Raw genomic sequence first — 14,426 nt, forward strand, 5'->3', positions numbered from 1 at the left:
AACTTATTAGTCTCTGGGCCTTGGTGGAAGGTGGCTGGAAGATCCCGCGGTGGCAGAGCAAGATGTCTCTGATCCGTTCCCGCAGTAACGTGATGCGCTGTCTCCTCGTGGTGATGAATCCTTTGACACGTGGTCTCCTGGACGGACACATGATCTTGTAGAGGTGTAGGTCTGTGCACAGCACAGCGGACGAAGCAAACAGTTCAGTAGACAAGTCCGCAGAAGAAGTACACAGTCCAGCGGTCACAGCCTCAGGAGCAGGCCCATTCTTGGCGGGCAACGCAGGGAAATGGCTAAGCGGTTCCTCCACGGTGGTCAGCGGAACGGTGCTATGCACTGCACCAGTCATTACGGTGCAGAGGTCTCTGAGCTCTGTGTCATCAGTCGGGATGGACTTGCTAACGGTGTGATGGCACGGATAGCTGGCGTCGGTCAGTTGAGAGGGAGTCAACTGTCTCTGTGCCCACACTCTGGTTCCCCACCAAAAGCCCTGTCTTCCCGCGCACACTATTTAAGTCGGACCCGCCCCCACCAGTCAGGTGTCCTGGCCTGCTCTGGTCAGAAATCTCTTACCCCGGAATAATGATGACAGTCATGACAGTTCCAGCCCACGATAAAAGTAAAAGCAGAGGACAGCGCCACATCAAGGAGTGTTAGTTCCAGCCCAGACACACAGGAGGGACCGTTAGCCTGGTCCACCTCCCTACACTGCCCTACTCTTTTTGCTCGCCATTCCACGGGTGAGACTCTTTGAGGAGTATGCGACTGTCTCTTTTTCTTCTGTGTGGTTTGTTGCCAATATTTTCCTGATCATAGCGATTGGGGGCTTGCCAGTGGTTGTTTGCGCAGAGCGTCTCAGATCAGAAGTATTGGAGTTCTCTTGTGGGGCAGAATCCGTCTGTGGGGGAAGAGCCATGGGTGAGCCTGTATTCTCTGGTTCTAACCTCTTGGGGCCCCCGGAATTCAATCCTTCACCCCCTTCTTTGTCCTCTTCTACTGGCGTATGGGTCGTCTCAGGGGCCTCTGGCTCCTCTTCTACTTGGACAGGAATTTTAGAAAAGCAGGGTCGGAGCATATTCCAGTGAAGAGTTCGAGTGGGGGCATTTTCTTTTCCCTAAGGCTGGACTTAGTCCCGGACGACCTGTATACAAACTCTTCTCTTCACCCTATACGGGTCTTTCTCCCAACAATTTTCCAGCTTCTACCATGGACGCTTCTCTCTCACTAAGACACGGTCTCCAACTTGAAACTCTTGCTGCGGATGAGGTCTTCTCTGCATATTCTAACTCTTGTAGCTTAGTCTGGACCAACCGATGTAAGGTTTGCAGGCGAAGTGGAGCGGAGGTCACAATGGATTGTACAGGAGCCCTCTGCCCGATGGCTTAGCCAGTTCACATGTTTGGCACATTCTACAGGCCTTTTCTATTTTTGTCTTCAACTGGGGGTGATAGATGAACCGTTGTAACCAGTGGAAGGTTTTTTCTGGACCAAAGTGGGCCCTTGCTCATGCACAGCATCAGCAATCTCAGATAACTACGCTGTGGGACTAAAACTTGCCAGGTCACGCTCGACCCAGTCCGTAATTCTGCTTTTCGATACAGTAGGCTGTTCTTCATCCAAAGTTGTTCCCACTGTCGAAGGATCTGTAACACCTCTAGAGACAAAGTACCTCTTTCTGTCGAGATGGGGAGTCTCTGGGAAGCCACGCACCATCTCAACAAGGCCAGTTCACTATCTTCTTGTTGGAGCTGAACCCACTCATCCCGGGTTTGTCCCAGTATGCCTCCCTGGGCGGAGGTATGTATTTGCTCATGCGTTGCCACCACCATTCTGGCGAGTCTCAGGAATTTAGGGATTTCATCATCCTCCAGTTCTTCATTCCTGTCCTGCTCTGGCTTGGCACTCCTCCTCCTGGACAGGGCATCGGCATGAGTATTTTCTGCCCCCCTTTTATAGGCAATCTTAAAGGGAAACATCGCCATTCTGGCCACCCATGGCTGCTCCAGAGCCCCCAGCCTCCCATTTTCAAGGTGTGCTAGCGGGTTGTTGTCAGTGCTCACCAATAATTCAGAGCTGGACAAGTACTCTGCAAATCTCTCCATCAATGCCAGCAGCTCCAACTTAAAGGAGCTGTAGTTATCCAGATTGCGTTTGGAATCATGAAGGGACCGGCTCTCGTAACCGATCACCCTCTCTCTTCCGTCCTGCATCTGCGACAACACAGCCCCAAGTTCCAGCTGACTTCCATCGGTGTGGAGTATGAACGGTTGTGAGAAATCTGCATAAGCCAAGACGGGAGCTTCTGTGAGTGCTCTCTTAATGTCGCCGGAAGTAAGGCTCTGGCATCATTGAATGCCCATGTCCACCAGGCATCGCACTGCACGTCCGTCCATCTCTGCCCATATCAGGGGGCATGTTGACACTAAACTTGTGGGACTTCCACTTCTCTTCCTCACCTGTTCTGGCTCCGGGCGGCGTCCTCCCGGCTCGGAGCCCTCTAGTTTAATGGGCAGTGAGAAGCCACGCTTCCTCGGCGGGTGCACTCTTGTGCGGTGTCCACTCTCTCCACAGTTGAAACAAGTGATGAGCCCCGGCCGGTGAAGCATTCTGGAGTCATGGTGAAGTTCCGGGCCTTCCCTGCTCTCTGGTGGATTATTAGTAGCCTCCACTTTCTTCTTTATGTCGGCCAATTCTTCCGTCACACTCATAAGTTCTCTCCTGAGTTTTTCCACCCATTGGGATTCAGCAATGGTGTCTATGGGCACCCCCATGCTCTGGACATTCCCCACTGGGACTGTCACCCCGTGCTCCTGTTCATGCATGCGTGCCTCACTCCCTACCTCAGGGAAAGTCATTTGGGGGTTTATTCGCACACGCTCTCACAGGGCTTGTTTTGTCAGCACGTCTTGTAAACCAGTCACTAAGAGGTCTCGTAGCATTATGTCGGTGGGACCTACCCCCATACCATCCTTTCTAACAATCGCAGTGTGTAACTCCTGTAATGCATTCATATATTGGGTTACGGTCTCCCCCTCCTTCTGCATTCTGCTAAAGAGACGTGTCCTCAGTTCCCCTACGTCTGTGGGGTCTCCGTGAGTCTCCTCCAATATCTGCAGCACCTTATCAAAGGTATCTCGGTCACTGGGGGTATGCAACATCACTGAATTCCTATCTTCCCCATCGAGGGCCATGATAGCCACCTCATCCTTCAGCGCAGGGGTCATGGGATGCATTCTCATCATGCTCCTAATGCGTTCATTCCAGCTCCACAACATAGTGTTGCTCTCCGTGAATTTTGGCAAATTACTTAGCATGGCCCCCAGTGAAATGCTGGTCCTGGGGCCACCCCCAACTGCTTGTTCTGCCGCCTACGTGCCACTGGACTGCATCCTGCCGACTACGCCAAGTGTAGGATGCTAGCAAGTGTGTAGGATGCAATGACACACTTAACAGGTATTTTTTATATAGAACAACAGTAGGTAAAGCAGAGGGTACAATAATAAAGGTAACAACAGTTTAACTTATCAGTCTCTGGGCCTTGGTGGAAAGTGGCTGGAAGATCCCTCAGTGGCGCCGCAGGCAGCACGAGATATCTCCGATCCGTTCCCGCAGAAAGGCGATGCGCTGTCTCGTCGCGGTGATGAATCCTTTGGCACATGGTCTCCTGGTACGGGCACAAGATGCTGTAGAGGTGTAGGTCCGCGGCACAGCGGGCGAAGCAAACTGTTCAGTAGACAAGGCCGCAGAAGAAGTACACAGTCCAGTGGTCACAGCCTCAGGAGCAGGCCGATTCTCAGTGGGCACCGCAGGGATATGGTTGAGCGGTGCCTTCGCGGTGGTCAGCGGAACGGTGCTATGCGCTCTGCACCGGTCAATGTACAGTACAGAGGTCTCTCTGAGCTGTGTGTTGTCAGTCGGGGTGGACTTGCTAACCAGGTATGATGGCACAGATAGCTGGCGTGGGTCAGTTGAGAGGGAGTCAACCATCTCTGCTCACACTCTGGTTCCCCACCAAATCCCCATCTTCCCGCGCACACCGCTTATACTGTCCTCATACACGTTCGCAGGGTGTGCAATGAGACATGTAGCTAAACCCACTGTCTTCCTTAAGAAAAGAGGCTGTAAAATTGTAACCTTTTATTGATTGCAGATGTGACAGGAAAGGGTGAAACTATAGGATGCAATAACAGGAGCATTTCAGAATATATAACTGCACAGAGCATGAAACACAAATAGTCTGTAATACACAGGTAACATGAGGTAATATACAAACTGATAATTACCTACTTAGTACAACAAACGTATTGATAAACACAGGATTATAACACATAGATAGTGCTTACCAACTATGCTTAGGGCAGGCTGTTTAAGGAGCATGAAGAACACGAATGGTGTAGTTTCTCCTTAGATCCATGGAGGAATAATGGCTGCTGTTCCCTTCACAGTGTCATAATAAGACCATAATGCAACAGGAACAATCCCACAATGCTCTAGGAACTTCCCACAAGACATTGCAAATTAAACTAGAATCTATGCATTAACCCCTTCCCGACATGTGACGGAATAGTACGTCACATGTCGGGACCCCCGCTTTGATGTGCGCTCCGGCGGTGAGCGCACATCAAAGTCGCGACATGTCAGCTGTTTTTTACAGCTGACATGTGCGCGCAATAGCGGCGGGTGAAATCGCGATCACCCGCCGCTATTAACTAGTTAAATGCCGCTGTCAAACGCAGACAGCGGCATTTAACTACCGCATCCGGCCGTGCGGCCGGATATGAGCGCATCGCCGACCCCCGTCACATGATCGGGGGTCGGCGATGCTCCTCCATTGTAACCATAGAGGTCCTTGAGACGTCTATGGTTACTGATCGCCGGTGGCTGTGAGCGCCACCCTGTGGTCGGCGCTCACAGCACACCTGCAATTCTCCTACATAACAGCGATCTGATGATCGCTGTTATGTAGCAGAGCCGATCGGGCTGTGCCTGCTTCTAGCCTCCCATGGAGGCTATAGAAGCATGGCAAAAGTAAAAAAAAAAAAGTTTTTAAAAATGTGAAAAAAATAAAAAAAATATAAAGGTTAAATCACCCCCCTTTCGCCCCAATCAAAATAAATCAATAAAAAAAAACCCCAACCTACACATATTTGGTATCGCCGCGTTCAGAATCGCCCGATCTATCAATAAAAAAAAAGCATTAACCTGATCGCTAAATGGCGTAATGAGAAAAAAATTCGAAACGCCAGATTTACGTTTTTTTGGTCGCCACGACATTGCATTAAAATGCAATACCGGGCGATCAAAAGAACATATCTACACCAAAATGCTATCATTAAAAACGCCAGCTCGGCACGCAAAAAATAAGCCCTCACCTGACCCCAGATCACGAAAAATGGAGACGCTACGAGTATCGGAAAATGGCGCAATTTTATTTTGTTTTGTTTTTTGCAAAGTTTGGAATTTTTTTTCACCACTTAGGTGAAAAATAACCTAGTCATTTTAGGTGTCTATGAACTCGTAGTGACCTGGAGAATCATAATGGCAGTTTTAGCATTTAGTGAACCTAGCAAAATAGGCAAGCAAAAAACAAGTGTGGGATTGCACTTTTTTTGCAATTTCACTGCACTTGGAATTTTTTTCCCGTTTTCTAGTACACGACATGCTAAAACCAATGATGTCGTTCAAAAGTACAACTCGTCCCGCAAAAAATAAGCCCTCATATGGCCATATTGACGGAAAAATAAAAAAGTTATGGCTCTGGGAAGGAGGGGAGCGAAAAACGAAAACGGAAAAACGGAAAAAGCTCCGGGGGTGAAGGGGTTAAACGGGAAGCAGGTGGTGCTGTTACCTTACAATATGAAATATAGGAAGGAATAATACACACAAAAATACAATGTCTGTAATAACGGAGACATAAAAAAATGACTAGACTTTCTAGACAGCAATTATATGGCTGGACAGAACACCGCTATTTAAGTGGGACCCGCCCCCACCAGTCAGGTGTCCTGTCTGCTCCGGTCAGAAATCTCTTCCCCCCTGGAATAATGGTGACAGTCTCAACAGTTCCAGCCCAGACACGCAGGAGGGACCGTTAGTCTGGTCCACCTACCTACACACACACGGCTCCGCTCTGTACACCTCATACACACTCGGCTCTGCTCCATACACCTCGTACACACACAGCTCCGCTCCGTACACCCTGTACACACGCGACTCTGCTCCGTACACCTCCTACACACGGCTCCGCTCTGTACACCTTGTACACACACGGCTCCGCTCCGTACACCTTGTACACACGGCTCCGCTCCGTACACCTCATACACACGGCTCCGCTCCGTACACCTCATACACACGGCTCCGCTCTGTACACCTCGTACACACACGGCACTGCTCCGTACACCTCATACACACGGCTCCGCTCCGTACACCTCATACACACGGCTCCGCTCTGTACACCTCGTACACACACGGCACTGCTCCGTACACCTCGTACACACACGGCACTGCTCCGTACACCTCGTACACACACGGCACTGCTCCGTACACCTCATACACACGGCTCCGCTCCGTACACCTCATACACACGGCTCCGCTCTGTACACCTCGTACACACACGGCACTGCTCCGTACACCTCGTACACACACGGCACTGCTCCGTACACCTCGTACACACACGGCACTGCTCCGTACACCTCGTACACACACGGCTCCGCTCTGTACACCTTGTACACACACGGCTCCGCTCCGTACACCTCGTAGACACACGGCTCCGCTCCGTACACCTTGTACACACACGGCTCTGCTCCATACACCTCGTACACACACGGCTCTGCTCCGTACACCTCCTACACACGGCTCCGCTCTGTACACCTTGTACACACGGCTCTGCTCCGTACACCTCGTAGACACACGGCTCCGCTCCGTACACCTTGTACACACACGGCTCTGCTCCGTACACCTCGTACACACACGGCTCTGCTACATCCACCCTGTAAACCTCTCCTGACCCCACACAGAAACTTCCCCCCATCCAGCAAGATGACAACCAGCACAGCAGAGTCCTGCATACACTGAGGCCCCTGATCATGTGACCCCTGACTCCTCCCCTCCTGTGACCTCATCCCAGGTCCTGTGCGCACAGAACAGCCATATATGTGGTGTGCGGCTCTGCAGGTGGAGGTAGGTGCTGGAGATTCCCCATTACTGGGGGCAGGGGGTGATTTTAACTCTTTGAGCACAGAGACCGGCGGTGTTTTCTGCTGCCCCTTTCTCACACTCTGAGACTGGTGGGCTCTCGCCATGTGCTCCCCCCATTGTATGGACAGAAGTGCTGCTCAGTGTGTGAGGAAAGCTGCACTAATGAGAAAATGGCCGACCAGTAACTGAGCTCCTGTCAGTCTTATTATCTCTTTCTCTGAGCTCCTCTCCGCTGATTTCTGGCCACAGACGACATTGAAGTTGAATGTGCAGGAAACAAAGAGCCTGGAAAAGGGAAAACGTGCAATAGACCCAATAGCAAAAATTATTTTAGCCCAAAATACATAAATTCGTGTAAATCCTCTCCGGTGGGCGATGCCTTTAAGCTGTATATTCACAAATATCAGGAGTCCAGTAAGCTAATGGGAGAGTGTGAGGCCTTGGTAGTGGAGGAACATGGATGATGTCGGTGTGGCTGAGACATGGTTGGGCTCTCCCCATGACTGTAAATCTTCATACAGGAAAGGAGGAGGAATATGTCTGTACGTTCAGGGTGATATGGAAGGGAGAGATTCAATATGGGAGGAGATTGGGACGAGGGTGAAACCTTGTAGGTGGAATTACATAGGGAATTACATGCTGAGAAAGTAATTTTTAGTGTAATCTATAGCCCCCCAACATCACTGAGGCGTTGGATTGTTGACTGCATATTCAGATGGTTCAGGCTGTTACAGTAATGATTTTGGGAGATTTTAACTACCTGGTTATTGACTGGGGTCATGGATCTGCTTCAAATACAAAGGGGAGAAAATTCATCAGCTTGTTTCAGGATAATAATATAGGAAAGTTTGTGGAATGCTGACAAAATGGAGATAAATGTAGAAAAAGGTGATGAGGTTCCAGCTTGTAGTAAAAAATATTAGTCCAACTGCATCGAGTACATACACATTTGTTACAGAAACATGATATAAGAAAACAGGAAGCACAAAGGCAGCGCGTTTTGAACGCAGTCGGCATTCCTTTTTAAAGCCACAAAAAAAAGAATGCCAGACTGCATTCAAAACGTGTGCTTCCTGTTTTATTATATTTTAGGAACATTTTTTGATCATGTTTTTTATTCAGAATATTTAACATTTTTAACATACAAAACAAATAATAGGAAGATACGATCCCCCATCTTCCTCAGTCCCGCTCTAGGGCCTCCTTCACATTTCCTGTTATTTCCGGTACTGGAACAACCTGTACCAGAGATGTCCATGTATTCGTATGTTTCATACATGTGGCAACAGTGTGCCACATCAGTATCACGCTCAGGGGTGGATTAAGGGTAGCCAGGGCCCCAGGCTGTTCAGACACTGTGGGCCCCCCGGTCATGTGACGGGGTCATGCATCGGGGTCGTCATATACCTAAACCAGATTATTCCAGAAAAATAGTTGCTGTGTGCAACTATAACCTGTCAAACATCCATTGATCTAGTCAATTTACCCTTCAGTTAGGAAGAAAAAAACAAACAAAAAAAACCCACAATACTATCACCCTAAGTGCCAGTATTCACAGGAGATCTGTACTTAGTATGCAATGTTCTTGTACAGGTAATACAGTGATCACCGGTGACATTATACACAGGAGCTCTGTATATAGTGTATAGTGTCAGTGTATAGGTAACACTGACTCACCAGTGACGTCTCTAGATGAAGTCCTTCATATTTCATCCAGCACAGACCGCCATCACTTCATCCAGCCAGGACTTGTCTCTGCAGGAAATAACACAGTTATCTCTAACTCCGCTTGCAGAACACATTACTTAATTTTTCCCAACTTCTATATTACACCACATGAAGAAAAAGAGGCAACATAGTGTCACTCTATGCACAGTAACAGGACCGCCCCCACATTTAAAACAGTGTCCTCAAAAAATAAAATAAATACATCACTGCAGTAATAATAGCCCTTAATTGTATGGTAATAATAATATCCCCATCCTGGCCCCGTGTATCTCATTCCTGGCTTCAGCCATATGCTCTCCCATCCTGCCCTCATGAGTATCCATCCAGCCCCATATGATCTCCCCATCAGTCTCCATCGTATCTATCCTGCCCCATAATCCTGCATGATCTGTCTCCAATCGTGCCCCATGCCTTTCATTCTGCCCCGTGTCTCCAATCATGCCCCGTATCTACATTCTGCCCATGTCTCCAATCCTACCCCATCTGTCTCCAGTCCTGCCCCCAGTGTGTCCAGCATCCCTGCCCCCAGTGTCCAGCATCCCTGCCCCCAGTGTCCAGCATCTCTGCCCCGTGTCCAACATCTCCGCCCCAGTGTCCGGCATCTCTGCCCCCAGTGTGTCCGGCATCTCTGCCCCCAGTGTGTCCGGCATCTCTGCCCCCCCCAGTGTGTCCGGCATCTCTGCCCCCCCCAGTGTGTCCGGCATCTCTGCCCCCCCCAGTGTGTCCGGCATCTCTGCCCCCCCCAGTGTGTCCGGCATCTCTGCCCCCCCAGTGTGTCCGGCATCTCTGCCCCCCCAGTGTGTCCGGCATCTCTGCCCCCCCAGTGTGTCCGGCATCTCTGCCCCCCCAGTGTGTCCGGCATCTCTGCCCCCCCAGTGTGTCCGGCATCTCTGCCCCCCCAGTGTGTCCGGCATCCTAGCCCGGGCCCCCCGGATTGCCGCCCGTTCGCAATAAAAAAAAAAGAGTTCCCCTCACCTGTCCGCGCTCCTTCAGCGAAGCTCTCTCCTCGCAGCTGAAGCGCGCACTCGCCGGCGCGCACCCTCACATCAATAGCGTTTAACTTCCGCAGCTCCGGTAGGGGCCCGGTGAGCAGATGAGACGGAGCCCGATGCGGGCCACCTCTGCCCACCGGGCCCATACGCCAGTCAGGGCAGTAATGCCCTGATGGCGGCGGGCAATCTGAGTGGTAGCCCAGGGCCCCCCCACACCACTGGGCCCTGGGCTACTGCTCAGATTGACCCTATTATAATCCGCCCCTGATTCACGCTTATTGGTGCCTGAGAAAAGCCGGCATAGTTCGCTCTGTTCTCAGACTCCAGGTGCTGAAGACAGCTCTCATCATTGTCGCCTACCATCAGCGTGTGCAGGGGACAATGTTTAGAGTTGCATTCAGCCCCCACTATCTACATCAACTGTAAAATGAAGAATAAAATAAAAAATACATTATACTCACCTTAAGGCCGGGGACACACACAACGTATAAAAAACGGTCCGTATTTTACGGCCGTAATACGCAGAAAAGTCCCCAAAATAGTGATCCGTATGTCATCCGTAGGCAGGGTGTGTCAGCGTATTTTGCGTATGGCATCCTCCATATGTAATCCGTATGGCATCCGTACTGCGAGATTTTCTCGCAGGCTTGCAAAACCGACATCTAATGGATTTATGTGCTCAAATGTTCGGGAAAACATATATACAGTATATATATATATATATATATATATCTATCGTTGAGACACATATATATATATTCTGTATTTATATTTCATTCAGCGCGATATCTGTGAACAGCCGGTAATTCAATTGCCAGCTTTTCATTTCTCCTGCCTAAACCCGACAGGATATGAGACATGGTTTACATACAGTAAACCATCTCATATCCCCCTTTTTTTTTTGCATATTCCACACTACTAATGTTAGTAGTGTGTATGTGCAAAATTTGGCCGCTGTAGCTGCTCAAATAAAGGGTTAAATGGCGGAAAAAAATTGGCGTGGGCTCCCGCGCAATTTTCTCCGCCAGAGTGGTAAAGCCAGTGACTGAGGGCAGATATTAATAGCCAGGAGAGGGTCCATGGTTATTGCCCCCCCCCCCCGTGGCTACAAACATCTGCCCCCAGCCACCCCAGAAAAGGCACATCTGGAAGATGCGCCTATTCTGGCACTTGGCCACTCTCTTCCCACTCCCGTGTAGCTGTGGGATATGGGGTAATGAAGGGTTAATGCCACCTTGCTATTGTAAGGTGACATTAAGCCAGATTAATAATGGAGAGGCGTCAATTCTGACACCTATCCATTATTAATCCAATTGTCTGAAAGGGTTAAAAAACGCACACACACATTATTAAAAATTATTTTAATGAAATAAACACACAGGTTGTTTTAGTATTTTATTGTTCTCTCAATCCATCAGAACACCCTCGCTAGGCAAAATAATTAACCCACAAGATACATACCTTCCGATGATCTGTCACGTCCAACGAGGTAATCCATCTGAAGGGGTTAATTATTTTACAGCCATGAGCTGCGCTAAAGCACTCGCTCGTGGTTGTAATCCCCGGGTAATGAAAGGAAATCTGAGTGATCTGTACTTACATTGAGTTGCGGTGAGGCGCCCTCTGGTGGATGTTCTCATGAACTGCAGCCTTGGAAAAGTTCCCACGCTCGAGTTCATATGAGTTCATCCACCAGAGGGCGCATCACCGCAACTCAATGTAAGTACAGATCACTCAGATTTCCTTTCATTACCCGGGGATTACAACCACGAGCGAGTGCTTTAGCGCAGCTCATGGCTGTAAAATAATTAACCCCTTCAGATGGATTACCTCGTTGGACGTGACAGATCATCGGAAGGTATGTATCTTGTGGTTTAATTATTTTGCCTAGCGAGGGTGTTCTGATGGATTGAGAGAACAATAAAACACTAAAACAACCTGTGTGTTTATTTCATTAAAATAATTTTTAATAATGTGTGTGTGCGTTTTTTAACCCTTTCAGACAATTGGATTAATAATGGATAGGTGTCAGAATTGACGCCTCTCCATTATTAATCTGGCTTAATGTCACCTTACAATAGCAAGGTGGCATTAACCCTTCATTACCCCATATCCCACCGCTACACGGGAGTGGGAAGAGAGTGGCCAAGTGCCAGAATAGGCGCATCTTCCAGATGTGCCTTTTCTGGGGTGGCTGGGGGCAGATGTTTTTAGCCACGGGGGGGCCAATAACCATGGACCCTCTCCTGGCTATTAATATCTGCCCTCAGTCACTGGCTTTACCACTCTAGCGGAGAAAATTGCGCGGGAGCCCACGCCAATTTTTTCTGCCATTTAACCCTTTATTTTAGCAGCTACAGCGCCCACATTTTGCACATACACACTACTAACATTAGTAGTGTGGAATATGCCAAAAAAAAGGGATATGAGATGGTTTACTGTATGTAAACCATGTCTCATATCATGTCGGGTTTGTGAAGGAGAAATGAGAAGCCGGCAATTGAATTACCGGCTTTTCTATAGAACACCGCTGCGTATTTCTCGCAATGCACACGCATGGTCCGTGTGTAATCCGATTTGTTCTCGCCCCCATAGACTTTCATTGCGAGTCTCGGCCGAGATACGCTGACAATCGCAGCATGCTGCGATTTCCCTCGGATCCTGAATACGGTGGAGAAAATATCGGATGATGGGAGCTGCACCATAGGTTAACATTGGGCCGAGTGCTATGCGATTTTTTCTCGCATAGCACTCGTCCGTATTACGGTCTAGTGTGACCCCGGCCTAACACCTACTCCCCTGAAGCCATTGTCACCTGTAAAAATAAATATAGAAAACAACGTCTTTCACCTGTCCCAAGCTGAAAGAATCCGTAATGTCCCTTGCCGTAATTCATCTGTGCTACATTTGCTCATCAGTATGAGCGGTGGCCTGAGGCGACCGCTCTTGCTGAAGAGCTGGGGAGAATGACTCGCTTCAGCAAGAGCAGGTTCCATGAACTGTGCTGACATGAGTGAAATCATCACAGTTAACTGTGAGAAATCTCAATGTGGACAGCAGGGGCTGTATTCAACTCACAACGCTGATCTCCGCACGAGCAGGTGACAATGGTGAGAGCTGCCTCCAGCAGGGGTATCGGGGATCAGCATGAACAATAATGCTGATTCCCAGCCGCTGGTACGTGTCTCCTCTACGTAGTCTATTGGGATTTGAGATTACAATTTAGTCTACGAATATCTATTGCTATAGATCTGGTAGGCATAAAGCCCGACTTGTCAGTATGTATTACCTTGGAAATCACCTTGTGGAGACACGGGTCAGCAGGCGCTCTAGTCCACTAGCTGAACCCGCATGGACCAGTGATCATCCCACTGAACACCTGCTCTTTCAAGGTGTGTGTAATACTACTCAGAGGGTCACAACCTGGCTTCTCCGAACATCTCCATGCAGCCAGATGACCGGTGGGTCCCATTCCTCACTTTCCCAGACAAATCCATGGGGCTCAGGTGACCGGTGTATCCAAATCCTGACTACCCCAAAAGTATTCATGGTTCATTGATGGTCAATGGCCAGATCTGTATTTCTTTCAGCCAGGTCGTGTTCCCCTAAGCTGGCTTCCTGTAGAATGTCAAATCTGTGTCCCTCATGATGGAGCCATGATCTGGCAGCTATTCTGTAGAGTTTTTCTGGCTGTGGTTTGGTAAAGAGTCTCTGGTTCTTTGGATCTGAGGATCCCTTGGCTGTCTGGATGTGTATTATTAGAGGCTGCTGTCCTTCAAGCCAGCATCCAGAGTTCAAGCTGAAGATATGATAAGGTTAACTCGCATTGCTTGACTATTTAATCAATTTGCATAGTTTTTACCACTCTGTTTTGCAAGTCGACAGGCTAGACGACACGCACAATGCATTCAACATATTAAGCAAACATCCACTGTTCATTGACCCTGCATGTCTTAAGGTACCTTCACACTGAACGATATCGCTAGCGATCCGTGACGTTGCAGCGTCCTGGCTAGCGATATCGTTGAGTTTGACAGGCAGCAGCGATCAGGATCCTGCTGTGCCATCGTTGGTCGGAGCAGAAAGGCCAGAACTTTATTTAGTCGCTGGATCTCCCGTAGACATCGCTGAATCGGCGTGTGTGACGCCGATTCAGCGATGTCTTCACTGGTAACCAGGGTAAACATCGGGTTACTAAGCGCAGGGCCGCGCTTAGTAACCCGATGTTTACCCTGGTTACCAGCGTAAACGTGAAAAAAAAAACAAAAACCACTACATACTTACATTCCGGTGTCTGTCCCCCGGCGCTGTGCTTCTCTGCACTGTGTCAGCACCGGCCGGCCGGAAAGCAGAGCACAGCGGTGACGTCACCGCTGTGCTTTCCGGCTGGCGCTTACACAGTGCAGAGAAGCACAGCGCCGGGGGACAGATACCGGAATGTAAGTATGTAGTGTTTGGGTTTTTTTACGTTTACGCTGGTAACCAGGGTAAACATCGGGTTACTAAGCG

The 14,426-nt window shown here is 49.2% G+C and overlaps 1 protein-coding gene across 8 annotated transcripts in view; it reads left to right on the top strand.

Annotated features, from left to right (window-relative positions):
• Positions 1–14,426, top strand: part of LOC143767467 (uncharacterized) — a 390,459-nt gene that overhangs the window by 354,264 nt on the left and 21,769 nt on the right. For 3 of the 8 annotated variants that reach the window (XM_077255827.1, XM_077255829.1, XM_077255824.1), the window contains exon 1: positions 7,090–7,179. The exons of 1 other annotated variant lie outside the window; for it this stretch is intronic. The gene's annotated coding sequence lies outside the window, so the exon portion shown is untranslated. Of the gene's footprint in view, positions 1–6,003; positions 7,180–14,426 lie in introns of those variants that run through there. 4 more of the 8 variants (XM_077255825.1, XM_077255831.1, XM_077255823.1 and 1 more) reach the window with 3 other exon arrangements.

Source organism: Ranitomeya variabilis, chromosome 4, assembly GCF_051348905.1.
Source record: "Ranitomeya variabilis isolate aRanVar5 chromosome 4, aRanVar5.hap1, whole genome shotgun sequence".
NCBI lineage: Eukaryota > Metazoa > Chordata > Amphibia > Anura > Dendrobatidae > Ranitomeya > Ranitomeya variabilis.